Source organism: Acipenser ruthenus, chromosome 30 (assembly GCF_902713425.1).
Source record: "Acipenser ruthenus chromosome 30, fAciRut3.2 maternal haplotype, whole genome shotgun sequence".
Classification (NCBI taxonomy): Eukaryota; Metazoa; Chordata; class Actinopteri; order Acipenseriformes; family Acipenseridae; genus Acipenser; species Acipenser ruthenus.
In genome coordinates, this window is record NC_081218.1 from 6,404,697 (window position 1) to 6,425,170 (window position 20,474).

Consider the following 20,474-nt stretch of genomic DNA (forward strand, 5'->3'; position numbering starts at 1 on the left):
TTTTGATTATTATTACAGTAGGTACAGTATTCTGGTCGAATTAAGAGACAGACGTGTATCAAGACAAGTTATTTATTTTATTTTAATTTTTTTGGCGGGGGAAGTGGGTAAAAATGAGTATTTCAAGAATGAATTTCCCCTCGTCTACTGCAGCGACCTGTATGAGATGTTGCATCAGTAGCTTTATTATACAGTTGTACCGGTTGACTTAAGATTTGTATTTTATTGTACCAATGTAGCTATCATTTGTATTAATTACTTGCTAGATGTACAGGTATTTAGAGTTAAGTTTTTTTTAAATTTATTTTAAAGCTGATCAATACTTGGAGTAGCACAAGGGTGTAAGCAGGACGGTTCTCCTAGTTCTTGTGAGGTCAAACAAGTGCTGCACTTGTGTGTGTAAAATACTCGCAGCATTCATTATATGTTAGCCTTTAGGCGTAATTCGGGGGATGCCGTAGAGGGCGCTCTCCCGCTTTGCGCTCCTTTTTTCTTCTTATCCTATTTCCTTTTCTTTAGCCTGTCTTACCTTCCCTCCGTGACATCCTGCCCGGTAGCGTCCGCGATCTCTTCCGGGTGGAAGCTGATCCCAGTTCAGCCTCATTTAGTATTTCCCGCCAATCGCACAATGCAGCGCTCGCCACGTTAATTATTAGGGCATGGCCAGCACTGCTCCACGTATGTGTTATTGGCTGCCCCTCCTGTCTATCTCGCTCTCTTTTTCTACTTTAACCCAGCACTATTTCCGCTTCCTTGTCTGTGTTTGTTTTTTGTCTCTCTGCTCTGCGCTCGCAAGATAGTATCAGCTATTTTCCTACCTGCTCACTCTGCGCCGTTCAAAACGCAGCGTCATTCTCAACTTGGTCTGCGTTTTCATCAGTTTCAACATCACCGCTGCACTGCAACTGTTTTACACCGGCGCCTCACAGACCATGGTTACCACGGCAACGCCTCAGCGAGTGACTACTGGGAGTGGTAAGTTGCTACGGCGACCAGGCAGCTTTAACAGGCAATGAGAGCCTGTGCCACACGACTGCAATTTCTGGCTCCTGCTGCAGCGCTTTTGCAACATGAGAGCTTCAACTCGCCGAATTGTGACATCTAAATACTGCAGGCTCCTCTTCTAGACCTACATTAACTTACTTATATCATCACTAACTGTGCTAAAGCAAATGCTTAATACATAGACAAGGATTGTAATCGCAATAACCAAATATATGCTACCCTGCTTCACTGAAGCCAATAGTTTCAATTCCAATCAAAACCTCTAGATGGCAGCATATCACCACAAGCTCTACATAATTTAAGATGATTTGCTATCGCTGCGAATCTGGCACTCTCCAAACCTTCTATCAATTCCTGCAGTTCGTTGTCTTTTTGAGGGATTCTCAGTACCCTCCTGCCTCAACCTCTTTTTCTACATATATTAACTTGAATTTTTTCAAATCCAAACTCCTCCCCTTGAGAACCTTGTCATGAAGCCATGCTTATCAGCTTTCTGAGATGTTAAGAATCCACCGTCACATTAATTTACAGCTTCCCTGCATCAGGCCATTCCTGCAACCTTCTTGTTCCTGGATTTGCACTTCCTTATTTGCCCCCAACTTCATCAAGGCACTTAATATAACTTTCAAAGTCCATTTCATTCAATTTGAGCTACCAGTCACATTCGGAAACTATGTGCTACGATTATCAACATTTCAGTCAAGCGTCCTCGTATCCCGCAATGGACAATACACTCTTAGACTGCTCCTGATCAAATCAATAGGTTTTGTAGCAGCCTCCGAGCAACGCATTCCTATCCTCTCAGGTTCTGCAGCGGCCTCAGATCTATGCATTCTTCATTTCTGCCCAAAGGCAGCCCCATCGCCATCATCTAAAAACGCCTTAACTCTCAAATACCAATTTTCACCGCATTCAGCAGCTCTCTGCTCTCTACAGCAGGCCACTGCAGACTACTGACAGCATTCCATCGTTTACCCCTCAGATCTCTGCCCGTTCAGCAGATCTTGCCTCTACTGTTAATATTTCCTCATTACAGCAAATCTCGGCTCCCTCTTCAGATCTGCTTCTATTGCAGCATACAAAAGTGGCTTTATTTACTGTTCAAATCTGCAACTGCTCTCCTCCAGAGCTTCCAACACTCCAGCTTTCCTCCAATACCTGGATCTAAGAGATATATATATACACGGAGAGCTTGACTTCCTCAGCAATTTAGTCATATGTCCGCTCATCCTCTCAGATACTACAAGCTTTAATATATGGTACGAGACTGGAAATCTGTTTGATTTATGAATTAAGGAGTTCCACTATTTGGAGAATGATTGGAGTTGTGAAACCCAAATCTCTGATTTATGAGTTCACCTTTTCCATTCCAAACAGACAAGATGGTAGCAAACCGCTGATCAATCCTGTATTAACTAACACAGGATGGTTGGCATCTCAGCTCTCTGCCTTAGTTTTAAAAACATCTCAGCAGTCGATTTCATATGTTTGTTCAGGTCCAGCTGCCACCTCAGCCCTCATCAAACTCTGCAACACCAACATCTGCCGTTCAACTAAATACAACACTCTCCAACCTTCTGCAATCTGCTCATCACTACATGGCCACACTCTTAGTCCCAGCGACCAAATCTTCATTTACCTCTGGATGGAAAACATTTACAACTTTCTGCACTCAAAATACATCCCATTCTGATTTAATGAACAACGGATTCTAGCCTCCATCGCCCATGCAAGGGATTCTCTTCACTTAGCCCCCTCTACCGTTAAAGCCTACATCTCCGGAATTTAGTATTTCTGCCGCCTCATCTCCATCCCTTCTTCAACACTCCTATCCATCCCATCAGTTTGCTTGACACTCGGAGAGATCCTCAAGAGCCCCCCCCCTGCTGCTCCCTCCTGGCTCCCTATATCAATAGACATTCTTCACTCTTTAATATCTACCCTCAGAAAAAGCTGCTCTGTCTATGCAATGACCTTACCTTGGAAGTACTATGTCTAACTGCTCTTGTGAAGCACTTCCTCTGCAGGATTCCTGAAGGAACAGAGTGCACCCTGTGAACTTACCGTGACAACACCTGTGATTTACCGTTTTTAAAAAAAAAAAAAAAAAAAAAAAAAGCAAGAGTACCAAGACATCAAGGGGAATACAATGGATAGACTCTGACCGTTAAGCCATTTCAACCATGAGGTCTTGTGAACCATTCCACGCACCCAGATACTGGACTTTGGCCAGCTGTAGTAATTTTTACTACAGAATACTACACCTTGCAGTTAAAATAAAAAAAATAAATAAAAAAAAAATAAAATAAATCAGGACTTCATCAGGACTTCAATACAGACAGTTACATCAAGATCCAGAAGTTCTGCAACCTGTTCCCAGGAGCAGACCCCAACCCTCGTCTCGTACTACCTTTCAGCAAAACAATATTCAACTGAATAACTCTCTCTCCGGCCTCCTTCAATCACCACGTGGATTCATGGAGAACGCTCTCGCCCCATCTACCCGTTCTTACTACTCGACTGCCTGGTCTTCATTTACTCACTTTTGCGAGTAATAAATAAATAAATAAATAATTAAAAAAAAAACAAAAAAAAAAAACGGATCTCATACCTCTTTCAACCTACAGCACTCCTCGCCTTCATCACTCACCTCAGGCTGTCTCTATGTTTAGCCCCCTCCTCTATTTAGATGCTACCTAGCGGGCATTCAGTATCAATTTCGCCTCCAATCTTTCTCCTCTCGTCCGTTCTAGAGATAGCGGATCTCTAGAGAGAACGCTCAGAGGTATGGAGAAAAGCCTGCTCCCCTCCTCTCCATCAAGTTAATCAATCTCTACTGACCTTCTCCTTTGTCTCATCACTGCTCTCTGGCAAGGATGCTTCAACCTATTCAACGACATCGTCATGGAAACCCTGTGCCTGACCGTCGCCTTTGGATTTCTCCGCTGTGCAGAATTCTCAACTCCATCAATTTCCAACTTCCCAGCTCTAGGCCTCAAGTGCTCAGATCTCTCTCAAATCCCCGGAAACCACTTTATCCTCTTCATCAGATCTTCAAAAACGGTCCAATTAAGCCGAGGATTCAGTATCTTCTGTCAGATCCCCTCTTCGACAGCTCCAGATCTATACTTGCGAGTCACTGGTTCTCATCCCGTTTATGCACCCTCTCGTCACGGATCGGACTTTCTTCTACTAGGGTATCAACACTTTGATTAAGTCTATGGGGCGCTGGATCTCTTCAGCTGTGAACTTTATATTAGATCATCCTCTGCAGACATCGCCACAGCTCACCAAGCACTTGTTAGCTTGCCCGGAGTGGGGGGCGCCCTCTCCGCCAGGCCCACCAGAGGTTTCCTCCCTGCAGTGCGGACGGCTTATAGGCATAGGTTGTCTACTAACATCTCTTGTCTTTTCTCTTTTCTTCTAGCTTTTGTTTGTGTGTGGCTCTGCGATCTCTTTTCTATCCCACGGTGTGGTTCTTGCGGGGAGCCGGGGGTCCTCTTTTGGGGGGAAGTGAGTCTCACTCCCCCGGCTGTCCGGGTCGGCCTCTCGTCTCAACCACTGCCGCCCGGCTGTTCCTCGCCGGCCTGAGGGGACCCCCGGCCACATCCTATTCTTCTGCTGCTTATGCGCTAAGCCTTCCAGGCCTCAACCTTGCTGTCCCATCTCCTCTCTTCTATTTCAGGTCCAGGACCATTTCAGCCCCCTCATGCAGTAGGCCGTGCCTCCACCTGCCGAGCTGGCCCCGACCGAGGGGGTGGGGGGTTTCTCTGTTTTCGTCTCTCCTAAACGGACCCGAGACACTTTTTCCTAAGCTCTCCACGCCGCCCAGCTGCCAGCTTAGCTGCCTGAGGATGCTGCACTGAGTTGCGAAGGATCTGTCCTTTTGTCCTGTTTGTCCCCTTCCTGTCTCTTGCTCCACTAAACGCCCAGCAGCCAGAGGATGCTGCCTGACCCGTCGGGAGCGAGAGTCAGTTTGTTGTATGTTATATGTCTAAACTTTGCTCTCTCTCTCTCACTTTTACGTCACCCAGCAGTCGGAGGATGCTGCCTGACCTGGCGGAAAGTGTTTATATCTAATCCTTTGCTCTTCTCATGTCTCCCTCTCTACGTCGCCCAGCAGCCAGAGGATGCTGCCTGACCCGACGAGAAGGGAAAACTCTTCGTCCCCCCTATCTCGTCCTGCTATCAGTATCTAACCTCAATGTTACTAAGCACCATTCCCAAACTCCAGCCCTCAATCTCGCCATCCCTCAAACTCGTCTCACTCTTAAACTCTCAAATGTCTCACCCCTCTCAAGCCTCCTAAGCAACCGGAGAAATCCTCTCATCTGGTCTCATTCTTAATATCTCACTCCCAATTTCGCCTCCTCTCAAGCCCTCGTAGGTAACCAGTGAAATATATATGTACATTTATCAGTGCGGCAGTGTTGAGTGGTGGTTAGGCTTCCAGACTTGCATCCAAGTGTTTGAGGTTCGATTCCCGGGTGGGGCACTGCCGTTGGCCCGTATGTAAATAGCTTTGGATAAAAGCATCTGCTAAATTAATTAATTTTATTTTAGTTTATGTGAATATATGATTTCAGTTCTGTTCCTTTTGTAGTGGTGAGAGTGCCAATGTTGAGGCTGCTCGACGACTTCAAGAAGCTGCAAGGATTTTGAAGAGAGAGTCAGAAAGCACAGCCACTGCTGGCTCAGGATCACAGACTGGTACTGGGATGTGTTCACGCAGTTCTTTTAGCGGTTTGTTTAACAACATGCAAACCTCACTAGCTGAAGTACAACAAGGAACCCCTACAGTCGATTCAGGCAGGATTCCCTGCACTGTAGCTAGAAATGACCACATTCAAAGAAATCTTGTGCAGCTGTTTCAGCCATGTGATCAGGCAAGGGGGCAAAAGATGTTCCAGAACACTGGAAAGTGTAAACGGAAAACTACACACAGTGAAACCTGGACACATGATTTATTTTGCTTAGCAGAGACCAACGTTCAAACTGTGCCCAATGGAGAAGACCGCATTGGTTTACAGAATTCAGGCCTTGGTAGGAAAAAAATAACATTTGCAGACGAAAATGGAGGATTTTCTTAACTATGTGAAACTCTGTTTCTGAGAGAACTGAGAGTGGCCTGAACCAGGCAATGGCCTATATTCGACCACTTCAGAAAAACCTGGAGAGCATTGCGAAGCGTAAGAACAGTTGTCAAAATCTAATGTCCTCTATATTCCTTCTTCTTCGCCTCCCTTCTATCACCCTTTCCCCTTCCTCCTCTGCCCAAACCTTGGTGTCACCTTTGATTCCTCCCTTTCCAACTCTCAACATATTTCTTCACTGGCACGCTCTTACCGTCTCTTTTTGAGCAATATCTATTGCATTAAACCTGCTGGACTATGGCTCTCGACGATCAGGACTGGAGATCTGGGTTAAGGTTTAAATGCACATGTAACACATACTATAAAAATGAAGCATGTTAAAAATAAATGTGTGTTTGTTTGTTGTAGTGTCAAGAGGTGGTCATGGAGAAGTGCAAAAGGTGTGAAAAATATCCCTCTGAAATGCCTTTCAGAACACATTGAAAACTGTGGAAGGTCATCTATTTTTCTGGTGTATTTGTAATTTAAATTGCTCATTTATTTTTACAACATAGTGGTTGACTTGTATCTGTGGTAAATATGTTTTGACATTCAACGCATGTATGTCTTTGTTAACTGTTTTCAGACAGCCTGATGACACTGATTTGGAAGATGATGTCGTTATGGAGATATAATGTTTTCAATGTGGAGTACTCGTAAGTAATTGTCATTTTTATATAATTAAAATGTTTTTATTTTTTAACATTAATATTGAGTATGATGTTTGTTTCCGTGACAGTAATTTCTGTTGTGCACAACACAATGTCTCACATTGATGTAATTTAAAAGACTTTTACTATCAAAGGACTATTACTGCAGAAGGAAAGTAAGAATGGAGCTTCCAATGCTATCAGTGTTATAGTGGGCTGAATTTCTTATTTATTCTTTTGTTTGTTAGAGACTATGTGGACCTTGTCAGTGAAGACAATGTATTTAGTGGTTCTGAAGAAGAGCGGCTGAATAGAGCTCTAGAGGAATCGCTAAAGGAAAGCTCGCATGCAGCTGTTCAATAAGTGTTGCAAGCCTTATTCATTGAGTCTTGAGGAACAGATGTATTCATACAACTAAATGAATATTTGCTTGGTGACTGTATATTTTAAATGTATGTTTAGAATTAATTCATTTAAATAACTTTTTGTCATAGAATTCTTTGTCATGGTATTTATGAACTCCACCATTTTCTGTGAATGTAACATTGTAACACAATGACCACCACCCACAGGAGAGTAAACACTTTGTGTTGTGTCAGATTATGGGATGGCAGAGGTCGGATTTTATCTTTAGTAATAGCTGTGTTTGATGTGTATTCACATGAAACATTACTCTTTCTCCAATTGACCATCCACATGCAAAAATGTGGTCATTTTAATACTCCCCTTCTCTTGATTTTAAGAAACCTCTCTAATGTATGTGATGTGATTTATTGATTGTTACTTAATTCCTCGAATTTCATCTTTTCCTATATTTTAGTGTGAAAGATATCCTACAATCCCTGAGAGTTGGAATCAATGAAGTCATTCGCTTCAACTTAAACAGAAGAAATGTGTGGGATGGTGCTGTAGAGGCCAAACTTTTCAACCAACAAAAGAGTTGATGTGAAATTCACAGATGATGCTGGTGTTTCGGAAGGAGCAGTGGATTTGGGAGGGCCAATGAGGGAGTTTGTCAGACTAGTGCTGCAATATATAAGAAACAGCCCTATGTTTGATGGCCCAGAAAATCAACGTACTCTCTCATGCCATGCAGAGTGTAAGTGTATAAATCAATTTCATTTTATGTGCTGAAAACTAAATTATAAAAATCCAGTAGTAGATATGGTGTGCCAAATGTTCACAGTATGTATTTTTCAAAAGAGAACAGAAGGACGTGTGATGACATTAGATACAATTGTTTCTCTGGAGCAAAGCAAAGCAAATGTAATTAACCAGCACTATTTCTGAAAATTAAAGCATTTTTCAGAAGCTGCTTTGGTAGAATGTTGTTTGCATGACAGAAACAAATATATTATACATAACAAATGAAATTACATGAAAATGCTGTTATTAACTACAACAGCTATTTCTATGCAGGACAGTTGATTGCTATGAGCATCGTACATGGAGGACCATCTCCACCTTTCTTTGCCCCAGTGTTGTTCCAGGCAGTAGCGTTAGGTCCAGACAACGTGCATGCTGCAATCGAGGATATAACAGACCCTGATATTAAATGTCAGCTGTCAGAGGTAGGAGTGTAGCATATGTAGACAATTGGATAGTGAAGGAAAGGTACCATTTTTTTTTTGTTTGTTTTTTTAAGCCTTGTTTTTAAACAACAAAAAGACACATTGCACTTTCATATTCATGATTCAGTCAGTTGTTGCATTTCATTTCCACACAGCTTAACTTCTGAGATGTACTTAGCTGATGAAAACTGTTTTGATAGGCTTTTATTTTTAATCTGTATGTATCTGGGAATATAATACACTGGAAATGAAATGCAGTAATTGAGTTTTGATTGATAGTTAAGTTCAATGTATATTTTTGTTGTTTGTGTCTGTATGGAATTTGTATCTACGCCCCAAAATATTTGTGTTTAAGCTGTTGGCTGGTCAAGGAGCACCCCTGTGCCCTTTTTTAAATAAAAAAACTGTAATGTTTTAAAGTGGATTATTTGAAGCATTGCTTAAACTTGAAAAAATGAAATCATGTGTACTCTCATTCTTGCCTAGCTTCTCAGAATGCATCTCATTATTTGTCCTCTTCCGTTGCATTCCTTGTTTAGTGGATGTTTGTATGTATTTAAAACAAGTATATTGATATTTTTTATGCAAATAAATTGTCCTAAACCCAGAAACATAAATTAACAGGTTATATCTATAAAAAATAAATATTGGATGTCAGGACTGAAGAGGATTTGTTGTGGATGCTGACCCTTGGATTTATATTTTGCTTCAATGTGCATGTATGTTCTCTTTATTTCAAAGTCAGTCAATTAAAAAGGAACTGGACGAGGCGGTTATGAGCATTGTAAACCTCCTGAGCCTGGCTGGTTGTCTGAAAAACATCACACTTCAAAATAAAAATGATGTAGTGCAAGATGTGATCGACTGGTATGTTCTTCAGCGAACAAGAACACAGTTTGAAAGGTATGCTTTTTACAAAAAATCTAATATTACAAAGAACAGTATCCACCTAATGTTGATGCTCCATAGTTACAAAAAAGTTTATAAAGTCGACTCATTCCTAAACTCAGCCAGACAAAGCACAGACTCAGCCTTTTAAATTCACAGCCTCATTTTTATATTAATTTTCTTTAGAATATTAAATGTGTTCTGAGAAGTTTAATCAAAGTGTTCTATGTTATTATGTAGCGTGCAGATGTGTACTGAATTGAAAACCAAACTGAATCTACTTTGTCCCTATATTGTGCTAAAGAAATATCACTTATTATATGTTGTGACTAGCACCAAGCTGCATATTTATACCAATACATTCAGAATCACATTCCCCCTCCCCACCTCTGGGCTACTTAATGAAATAATTAATGTATTGAAGAAAGCCAGTGGTTTGTTTTATATATTTAAAAACAAAATCTACATTATTATTGAAGAGAATATTTTATATGCTCTGAAAACAAGCATTGCATTGGGGTATGTACATCTTTTTTTTCAAGTGTCTACTGTATTACTAATTCAGAACATTCATTATTCAAATATTTTGCACAGGTTGCAAGAAGGACTCCGTTCTCTCGGTGTAATGGATTCTATGAAGGCCCACCCTGAAACCTTCAAACCTATTTTCTGTCAATCGACAGAGAAGCTGACTGCTGATGTGCTTGAAGAGCTATTCAAAGAGCAGCGATCTGACTGTGGGAGTAACAAGTTTGAGAGAGAAAATGAAGCAGTATGTCATTGGAGGGATTATCTCTTGGATGTAGAGAGTACGTTTTATTTTAAATGCAATTTCAATAAGATGTTGTGTATCCAAATTGAACTAGCATCTCAATATAGTAGTATACATTCAGAAGTTTATATACAATTTAAAACAGTCATGTGAGAGGGTTCTTGATGGAAAATGTAGCTCTCGGCAGGTACATGTCAACAAACAATTGTATCATGAATAAAATGCTTGCGTATTATTATTATTATTATTATTATTATTATTATTGATTGCCTGACATTTAGATAAATTAATTATTTGTTATCAGACCAAGGTTTAAACATGTTACATTTTCAGTACTTTGTTTAAAAATACAAAACTAATATGAATGAAGTTATATACAGTTAGTTACAGTACTTCTATTAAAACGTTTATACGTAGTTAATTGCACTAGCTCATAAAACGTATATTATAATAACTTTATATAAGGATTAAAAAAAATACGAAGCATCACTTAAATCTGTAGAGTGTAAACCAGTTTGTGCATACATATTTCAAAATAATCAGTGATACAATTTAAAAGTCTTTAACTTAATAATATTTTTAATTATATTAATAACATTATTCTGCCATTGGCATACAGTGCTTTCTGCCCTTCAAAATGGAGACCCAACAGCAGTGATGTCACGTGAAAAACCTAAATGGCAGTTACAAAGATGATTGATCTATTTTTATATATATTTTTTTTTTAGTGGGGATTTGTGGAGTTACCCTGGAGGACATCCTTGTCTTTGCCACAGGAAGTGACAGTGTACCAGCATTGGGCTTCAACCCTGCTCCAACTGTTGAATTTTTGCATGATGGTTCACGGTTTCCACTTGCAAACACATGTACCAACATATTAAGGGTACCATGCATGCATTCATACGAGTCCTTCAGGGATGATATGGACTTTGGAATTAAAAATTCCCCAGGCTTTGGAAGGGCATAAACAAATTCCTTTGCTTACCGTACCTGTAGTCAAAGGGCACAAGTACGTTCGATCCTAAGAACAATGTTATGCATGCCAAAGTGCTGCTAGAATTTTTGTTTATCATTTTTGTTATCTATAATTCTTTGTACACTTAAATTTAGCAAGTGAGTCACCTTTGGTTGAGAATTCTTACCTGTAGTTATTATTATTGCAGATATTTAGCACTACAATTAAGCACTACAATTCAATTTACTAAAATATTAAAATGTAATAGTTCAATCTGTCAATATTAACATCAGTGCTGAAATGTTACAAGCCTTTAAATAAAAGTATATTATTTACGCTACTATTATGTACAGTTCTAAATAAATTCCTGTTATGGCTACTATCCTTACCAAATCCAGGTAAGTGCAACCATGTTTGTATAACGCAAGGCTGGATCTTTTCCCTCCTAAGGATTTTTGGTAATAGAGAATTCTTAACAGTTGTTAAGTTGTTCCAAGAAAGAACATTTTACTTTTCCTCCTTATTAATAAACACTATTTGCATTTCTGTAATGTAAAGTCTGTTTGCAGCTTATTTTTAAACTGAGAATTAAAACACAAATCCATAAGCTATATTCACATTATATTTAACACTACTTAAATCAAAATGGCAAAATACTGTGATACTCCAAGTTGACTAGAAATTGGCCTTTACAAACTGGGTTTAAAATAAAAAGGGTAAAAATAATTATTTTTATTATAAAAACTATTCACATTAACACTTGCAGAGGTGAAGAGAACCCTTGCTAAAACCTGAGTGCACTGTACAATGCATGTTTGAAAGCCTTTTCAGGATATTGACAATGAAAAGGAGCGGTTGTGGTATGTAAAGGTCTTAAAACCTACATTTAGGCATTTCTGTTGTTTGCTACAGTTAATGCTTCTAAATAAAGATCAAGTCCGAAACAGCTGCTCGTCCTCAAAGGGTCAATGTTGACTGGAAGGAGAGGAACCAGTGTGTCCTGCAATGAAACTGGGGGCTCTGATTCACGGCAGGCTCCAGGTCCTTTCCAATCAATTCCATAGTTATCAAAATCCATCTAGTAAAACAGGGAGACAATCAATTCAACATGTTAATTAGATATATAAGGTAACCTTTATTTGTATCGCTGAAGAAAAGGAAAGTACCATATCAGAGTTCCAAGTCTCACAGGAAATGGGATTTCCACTGCTGTAGTTTGACAGTAGCCCTTGAATCCATAGCTGCTGTGGGGATTTCATGTGCTCCGAGGATAGAGGATGTCGGTCCCACCCCCGGCAAAACATATCAAGGTGCATGTTCAGTCTTGGAATCATCACGTAGTGAAGTTCATCATCTGGGTCAAGTGCCTGTATTGCCTGTAAGTACTGCAAGGCAGCATAATTGCTGGTAACTGTGTAGCAGACAACACGCCACAGCCTCTCAATGCGCTGGTTGTGCACACTTCGACCTGTGATATGGCTTCCTCTGTCTACAAAAAATGAGAAATAGACAAACAGTTTAAAATGCTAGTGTTTTAACGATGGCAAAACCAACTTACTTTAAACAAAATATTTACACAGGATTCTAAATTCTGCCTTAGTATGAAATTATTTTGTCATTTATTTTAATTATAAAATACTTAATATTTACTTATTAAATACAAGACCCTAAACAGTATGTAAATTCAATAAATTTAACTGAATAAATGCACTTTATTTTTCCATTACAGTTCTGTAATAATTTACCCAACAAAATAAAATTAAACTTATGAGGGAAAAGCACCTGGTCCACGACGAGGATGCTCCAGCATAAATCGAGCCACTTCAATGTTTTCAAGGCCTTTGTCACTTCGGACTCGCGATGGTAAGCCAAACTGATATACAGCTCCAACAAAGCTTTCAAAAACTGTACAAGCTCTGTTGATGTTGCTGGCTTTCAGATACACTATTTTTCTACTGTAGCCATCAATGCCGCCATGAATGACTATCCTCCATCTGTAGGCAAAATAAGATACAATGTTAACCAGAACAAAATATTTGCTTCTTTGTACAGTAGTTCCTACTTTGCCTGTGTTTCTAAAATGTGCTATTATACACTTGTGCTTTTAATAACTGTAAATGCTTCCAAAGTGTTTACAGTTCTTATGAAATCGGTACAATTGGATGAAGGGGAGTGGAAGAATATGCGGAAGCAGTTATTGGTGAACTGGAATTTAGCCAGGACACCAGGGTTGACAACCCTACTCCTTTTGAAATGTGCCCCATGGGATCTTTAATGGCCACAGAGAGTCAGGGCCTCAGTTTAAAGCCTCATCCAAAAGACTAATTGGAAGATATTATTATCATTTAACACAAAATATCACAATACATTTTACTAATAGTAACACAGTATCTTGTTCTGCAGTGAATGCAATGTTGAACTTCATTGAAATACAAGGTGATGCAGTGATGTACTACATACTATTAGTAATATACATTGCCTTATGCTTGTAAATACATTTTTAATGTATTGATACTTTGTGTTCAAATTTAAAGTATGTTTTTTATTTGTGTACTTACTGAATTAACTTATGATTCCCATCTATGTGCCAGAGTGACAAAGGAGAAGGAACACTGTAGGCTCTTCGTTGGGTAACGTTCATGCCAAGTCTTCGCAAAAGTGTCCCAATTGGATCAACAGTCCTCATAGTTTCTCTCATTCTGCATTGCTGTACCCTATTAAAAAATACATCAATAAATATACAGTATAGTGTTGGTGGAGGCCTCATACCGCAGAGGGTCACACCGTGCTATTCTACTGAAATATTTCCATACTTGGAAAGTATGTTTTTGACAGTACAGGCCCAATGTTGCATTGAACACATTAAGTGTAATTTTTTTTATTATTATTATTATTATTATTATTATTATTATTGCAGACATTTAGCAGACGACTTTTTACAAGGTTTATAGAAGCAAAATACAATCTACTCCACACTCTCCCATCTCATCCATTCTCCCTGCTTGGCCTGGGAAATGGCCTTTATACACCTCATCCTCTCCTCCTGCTTTTGCACCTCGTTGACTACCAGCTTCCTCCTTTGAGCTGGGACTGCCTTGTGCCATGTAGGAGGAGCTGAACTGAAACCAAGACCCCCTCTTCCATGCTGAACTTGCCCCATGATATCACCAATTCGAAGGGCAGCCTTTGCATCTTCCACAGCTTTCTTTGCCGCACACTTTCTTCCAGTTTTCAACACAGGTGCTGCCTCCCTTACGCATTTATCACGTGACTCTACTAATGTCATTTCCAGTCTGACCTTGGCGCACTTAAACTCCTCGGTTAGAGCAGAGACTGGTAGCTGCAGTATTCCTTTACCATAAAGTCCCACTCTGCTGAGGCAGCGTGGAACTCCCAACCATTTCCTGATGTATGAACTGATTAAAGCTTCCAGCTTCTCTACTGTTGTCAAAGAAACCTCGTACACAGTCAGTGCCCACAGCAACCTCGGCAGTAGACCAAACTGAAAGCACCAGAGTTTTAGTTTACCTGGTAGAGCACAGCTGTCTATGCTCTTCAACCCTTCCACTGCTTGTTGTCTAACTTCTCCCACACGAACTGTGTCCTTTAGATCCCCGTCGTACCATCTCCCAAGACTCTTCACTGGCTTCTCGGACACTGTTGGTATTGCCTCTCCATTAAAGAAGAATGTTTTATCTACTACTTTGCCTTTAATTATAGAGATGCTCCTTGATTTAGTGGGCTTGAATTGCATTCGTGCCCATTCAATGTTATTGGTTAATTTGCCCAATAATCGATTAGTGCAGGCTACTGTTGTAGTCATGGTTGTCATGTCATCCATGTATGCTCGAATTGGTGGTAGTCGCATTCCAGAAGCCAAGCGCTCTCCTCCTACTACCCATTTTGATGCCCTAATGATTACTTCCATTGCCATGGTAAAAGCCAGTGGAGAAATGGTGCATCCTGCCATTATTCCAACCTCTAGGCATTGCCATGTAGTGCTGAATTCTGAAGTTGAAAAACTGAATTGCAAATCTCCAAAATAGGCTTTCACTAAATTTGTTATTGTCATCGGTACACTGAAAAAATCAAATGCTGCCCAAAGTAGTTCATGTGGCATGGAACCATATGCATTAGCCAAATCCAGGAATGTCATATGGAGCTCCTTCCTCTCCTTTTTAGCTGATTGAATTTGTTGCCAGATCACATTGATGTGTTCTAAGCAACCTGGGAAACCTGGAATGCCCGCTTTTTGTATTGAAGTGTCAATGAAGCAGTTCTTTAAGGTAAGCTGACAATCTCTGAGCAATAATGCTGAAGAAAATCTTGCCTTCTACGTTTAATAGGGAAATGGGACGAAACTGACTGATGCTTGTAGAATCTTTTTCTTTAGGTATAAGACTCCACCTGCTCGGCGCCATGCTCTTGGTACAACCTGTTTTTCCCATGCCTCTTTCATCAATTTCCACAGAATTCGTAGAACTCCTGAAGCACTCTTGTACACTCTGTACGGAACTCCATTAGGCCCTGGAGATGATGAAGCCCTTGCTTTTTTCACAGCTTGCTCTATTTCTTTCCACTTAGGTGCACAGTCCTCCATTTGGTAGGTGGGATGTCTGACGGAATTGACATAGGCTCCTGCCTTTTTGAATCTGTATGTGTTTCCTCCAAATATCTCTCCAGCTCAACCTTAGATGCTTTTAGTGTGCCATTCTTCTCACTGGTGAATAACTTCTTTACAAATTTGAATGGGTCTTTATAAAAGTTAGCTCTCGCACGCTCCTTCTTTTTGTAGCGTTTCCGTAGGCGCTCAGCTCTGCGCAATGTTGCAAGCTTATCTTTTATGACCCTTTGTAAGAGATTGAGTCCCTCCTTCTGACTTTGTTCTGCTCTTCTCCATTGGTTCCTCAGCTGTCTCCTTTCTCTAACTAAGCGTTCAATCTCCTGCTGCCGTCTAGACTTTCCAGGAATTGTTTGTACTTTTTCCTTCCTTTTTTCAACTCCAAACCTCTCACTTCCATATGCGTAGATGATGTCCCCAAATTTATCCAGCTTCTTTTCAACTGTTCCACTTAATCTTTCCAATGCAACGCAGAGATCTGCATTTACTGTGTCCCATGCAGTTTTCTCACAAGCTCTTGGCCATTTAACTCCAGGCTTGTGCCCGTTGAGGTTCTTTTCTCTCTTATGCTGGTTTGTCTGACCGGGTTCACAAGGATCATTAGGTTCATCACTAACTGTGTCCATGCAAGTCCTCCTCACATCTATGACAGGGGTGCTGATATCCTGCGAACTGTGGTTTGCTTCCTGTCGCTGGATTTCATTCGACTGACTTGACTGACTTCGTAAGAAGTACTGATCAATGCAAGGCCCTTGTCCCTTCTCCCTCAAGCATTTCATTCTCCCTTGATGAATCTTCAAACCCCTGACCGTTGTCGCCTTGCTCCAGCCGCAGACACAAACCTGGAGTTCTATGTCTTTGCTAACTGCAGATCTTGAACTACTCTTTTGTGAAGTACTCTCCATACTCATATCCGTTTCCGTTCCTAAGTCGTTAACCGTGTTGTCCAACGTTGAGTCATCTTCCGCCCCCGCTCTCGTAGACTCTAGGGGTATTTTTCTCTTTAATTTCTTAGAAGCCTTGGGCAGGTGTCTCCAGCATCCTGTAAACACAGAGCTGGATACTGCCGACAAGGGTAGCTAACCCTTACCAGCCCCAATGGGGTCTCTTTCCTCCTGTCAGCTGTCTCTCCAGGCTGTCACAAGGTCTTTCCCTTGTTGCCAGCTGCACTATTCACAGCAGTCACTGGACGTATCCAGATCTTCATGATTTCCATTACACGAGAGTAGATGTTAAAACTTCATGCTGATTTGAACTCGGCTCTCGCCAAGATAAGCACCAACTAAGACGTAGCTTTACAGTAAACTAATGTGATCCATATGTGTCTCCATCCATTTACGTTTCCTTCCATATGATGATGTAGATATCCTTCTGTCTGGTGTTAATGGCTGAAGTGTAATGCTGGCTCCAGGGATCAGCTTATTTTGCCTCCCTGGCGCATCAGCACACACAACGGCTGCGATGCTGGCTCCGGGGATCAACCAAAGTGCGGCCTCCCCAGCGCATCAGCATGACAACCGTCTGGATTGAGCTAAGTAGGGTACATCTCTGGGGTTTTTAAGTGGGCACCTTCCATCCTCAGTGTTTCGTCGACTAGCCCACGACACCTCAAGAGGGCTCGACGGTGATTCTGGCGTCCCAGCATCACCCCCCTCCGTCCCCCACTCAACTCAGCCCAGCTTACTTACCTGTACATCAGCGTTTCTTTCTTTCTATTGTGCTTGAGATCCCCAGCCAGAATCTTTCCGTCTCAACCACAGCCAGTTGCTGCTCCTCTCTGCTGCTGTGCGACGCAACTCTTGGCCACTGAATCCGACGTCTCTGAGAAACCGGGTTGTAGAGTGTGCCACAAATCTTCGACAACCCACTTCCACTGGGTAAACCCGAACTCTCCATCCTCGCTGTTCCGCTTCAGTGGCTAGTTGAGCATACCGCAGTCTCTTCCTCTCATACGCCTCATCTACAGCATCCTCCCATGGCACTGTTAACTCTACCAGGTGAACAAGGCGTGCTGATCCAGACCACAAGACAATATCTGGTCGAAGGTTAGTGGTGGCAATCTCAGGTGGAAAAATAAGCCGTTGACCAACATCTGCCAGCATTTTCCAGTCTCTAGCAGCTTCCAGTTGTCCTGGGCGAGGATTGGTTTTAACACCTTTTCTTGGTGGTTGCTCTCCTGGGCGGAGGAATGTTGTCTTTTGTGTGTAATGTAACAACACTGTAATAAATTAGCCACAGACAACAGTAGACATTAAAAAATAGAGAGTAAATACATACTAAAGCATGAAAAATATGAAAGCAGATTACAAAAGTGTGTGGGGGGAAAAATCCTTTATGTCTATGTACTGTCACAAAGACGGCCGAAGTGGGTGGCGTCAGACCAGAGCAGGAAATAAACAGACAGAGATTTGGGGTTTGGTGCAGCTGAGCGAATGCTTTCGCTCAGCATTTAATAAACAGAACAGAAAAGAAAAGGTTTTAAACACAAAAACACGGGACACGGCACTTGCGCCAAAATAAATAGACAAACAAAACGTACTAACACACAAACGGTGCACGGAGACAAACACGGTGAGTAAAGCCAAAACAAACATTACGATCTTTCTTTCTTTCTTTTTCTTTCTCCTCTCTCTCACCCGTTCTCCACTCACGAACACCCAACCCCAACTGAATGAAAATGTGCATCTATATATACTGTTGTGCTGGGATTCAATTACTAATTAATTATGCACTTGAATCCCAGCACGTGAATTAGTTCTGTGCAACCCCGTGCTCACATATTACATTTAACCAGCACGTGAAGTGATTTGTGCTCTCCTCGTGCCTAAATACAAATCTACACTTTTTAGTGAAACACAGACCTGTTTATATCCCGTGTACCAATGACTATACACCAACATTTACACACGCACGCAAAACACAACACATAATATGCACACAGGGGCGGGGCACATTGCCACAGTACACATACCTAATCTGATTAGTTAAAAAAAAAGTCAGTGTGTGTGTGTGTGTGTGTAAGCGCATGGAGAGGTCACATGAGGTTTATTAGAAATGCATCCAAAACTGATACTGAACTTGAAACCCAGAGTGTTTACAAGAATTCAAAAGCTCACCTCAGAGGAATGATTGCCCGACTTCACTATCAGTTCCACGAAGTTGCCTAGAAAAGAAAAGGGTTGGGTTAAAATGACAGTTTGGAGAAAGCACATGCACAAGTAAAAAGGTACGTTCACTTAGATTTGAATGAACATGAGCGTGATTCACCTGTCGTTCCTTTCCTCCTGTGTGAGGCGCGAATCTCAGCGTCTCTGCGATGAGGTCTTCCACATCGCTGGCCTTCACACGTCTGTCCGGCCCATAAACTGCTTCTACAAAACAAAAGAGCTGGAGACAGAGATTAATAACCCTGAAAATAAGAGTCTAAACGGCCGAAAACATCATCCCAAAAGCTTTGTTCAAGATCATTCAAATTAAACTGTACAATGCTCATTTTCAGCAGCTTTTTCATTTATGTTAACAATTGAATGAAAAAGTCTTCCCTCGATATGAATTTACATATTGTCATGAACAAAATTAGACAATCTACCTGGATGAGCCTTAAATTACAATATTGGAATACAAGAAATATGAAAATGGCAAATCTAAATATATATGAATATACAGAGAAAACAGAATTAGTGGAAATGATTCTGCAGAGGCCAAGACCCTGAAAAGGCTTTTTTCCTTTCCTGCCTTTAGGCTGTATTGAGCCCAGAGGGAATGTGACCTCAACGCCCCAGACCTGCCAACCTTGACATTTCATTTTGAGTAGCACTCTTTCACGAGGACATCTCAGCTTCCCCTCAGAATTGCTTTAGAGTATCAAACAGCTAGATGCTACACTCTGGAGAGTTCTGAGGATGAAATTATCAGTAAAAAAATAATGAGATTAGATATGATTGTTTAAGTTTAAATTTAATTTTGTTTACCTTAGTATAGATGAAACCTTTTTAATTTATACCAACTGAAAATTATTTTAAGTACAGAAAAGTACATTTTTGTAGTATGTTGGTATTTTATTTACTGTCAAAACAAAACAAATTGAAATGTATAAGCTTCTAAAAACAGAGAAACAAAGCACTTTCAAAAAATGGAAATAAAACCTTGTAAATAGTCAGTGAGTCAGCACCAAATGTAATAGCTATCCACAAAGTGAGTTGTTTGGAACAGAAAGGAATCCAACAGGTCAAACTGCACTTTCAGATCTTGAATGTTTAGCTTCATAGGTGACTGACTTGGCTTTCCTGAGCAAGGTGTAAAGGTTTGTGTGTGACACACTTGCTGCTTCGCTGACATCATGACTTTGTGCGTTACCAGTGATCTTAGCATGTCTGTGCTCAGGCTGGCTCGTGTTGGGTTTTGTTTTGGTCTCCAAGCCGAACACTCTTTCACAGTCAGCATTACTATGGAAGATGACCAAAATGCCGAGCGCGGTAACATTACAGTAATGCCCGATTCTTTTGTTCTGGACAGAAATATACAGTTTCCTTCTGATCCAGACAAAAAAACGAAAAAGACTGGACACATTCGTTTGCAGTGAGCACTTCATAAAAATTTAAGATGAGTAAGCATATATTAGTCGTTCTGATATTACGTTATTATTAGTAGTCGTAGTAGTATTAAGTCCCACTTTAACACGCTTACTTGTATAACCGTTTTTTTCCATATATATATATTATCGTTAACAAAATCCATAATGCTACATTAATGATCTTACTGAACATCAATATAAAATCACAAACCAGCCGTTTATGACTTGTTTAGAGCACAATGAAACGGCATTTATGTACAATGTAATTGTACGCTACTTGCAAAGTAAACAGAAGCCTTACGTCCCT

The 20,474-nt window shown here is 40.7% G+C and overlaps 2 long non-coding RNA genes across 4 annotated transcripts; one reads left to right on the forward strand and one right to left on the reverse strand.

Moving 5' to 3' along the window:
• Nucleotides 1–656: 656 nt before the first annotated feature.
• LOC117395963 (uncharacterized) lies at nt 657–11,745 on the forward strand. Of its 3 annotated transcripts, none has more exons than XR_009309478.1 (6): nt 657–6,194; nt 6,507–6,593; nt 6,724–6,793; nt 7,608–9,261; nt 9,841–10,055; nt 10,747–11,745. It is a non-coding gene; the product is annotated as an uncharacterized LOC117395963 (long non-coding RNA). The 3 variants fall into 3 exon arrangements; XR_009309479.1 differs by having other exon boundaries at nt 4,797–6,593; nt 7,608–7,886; nt 9,100–9,261; nt 10,747–11,735; XR_009309477.1 differs by having other exon boundaries at nt 658–6,593; nt 10,747–11,744.
• A 1,016-nt stretch (nt 11,746–12,761) lies between these two features.
• LOC131702716 (uncharacterized) lies at nt 12,762–20,006 on the reverse strand. Its single transcript, XR_009309485.1, has 4 exons — nt 18,862–20,006; nt 18,711–18,757; nt 13,532–13,687; nt 12,762–12,967 (listed from the first exon to the last, which is right to left on the reverse strand). It is a non-coding gene; the product is annotated as an uncharacterized LOC131702716 (long non-coding RNA).
• Between the last annotated feature and the right edge of the window lie 468 nt (nt 20,007–20,474).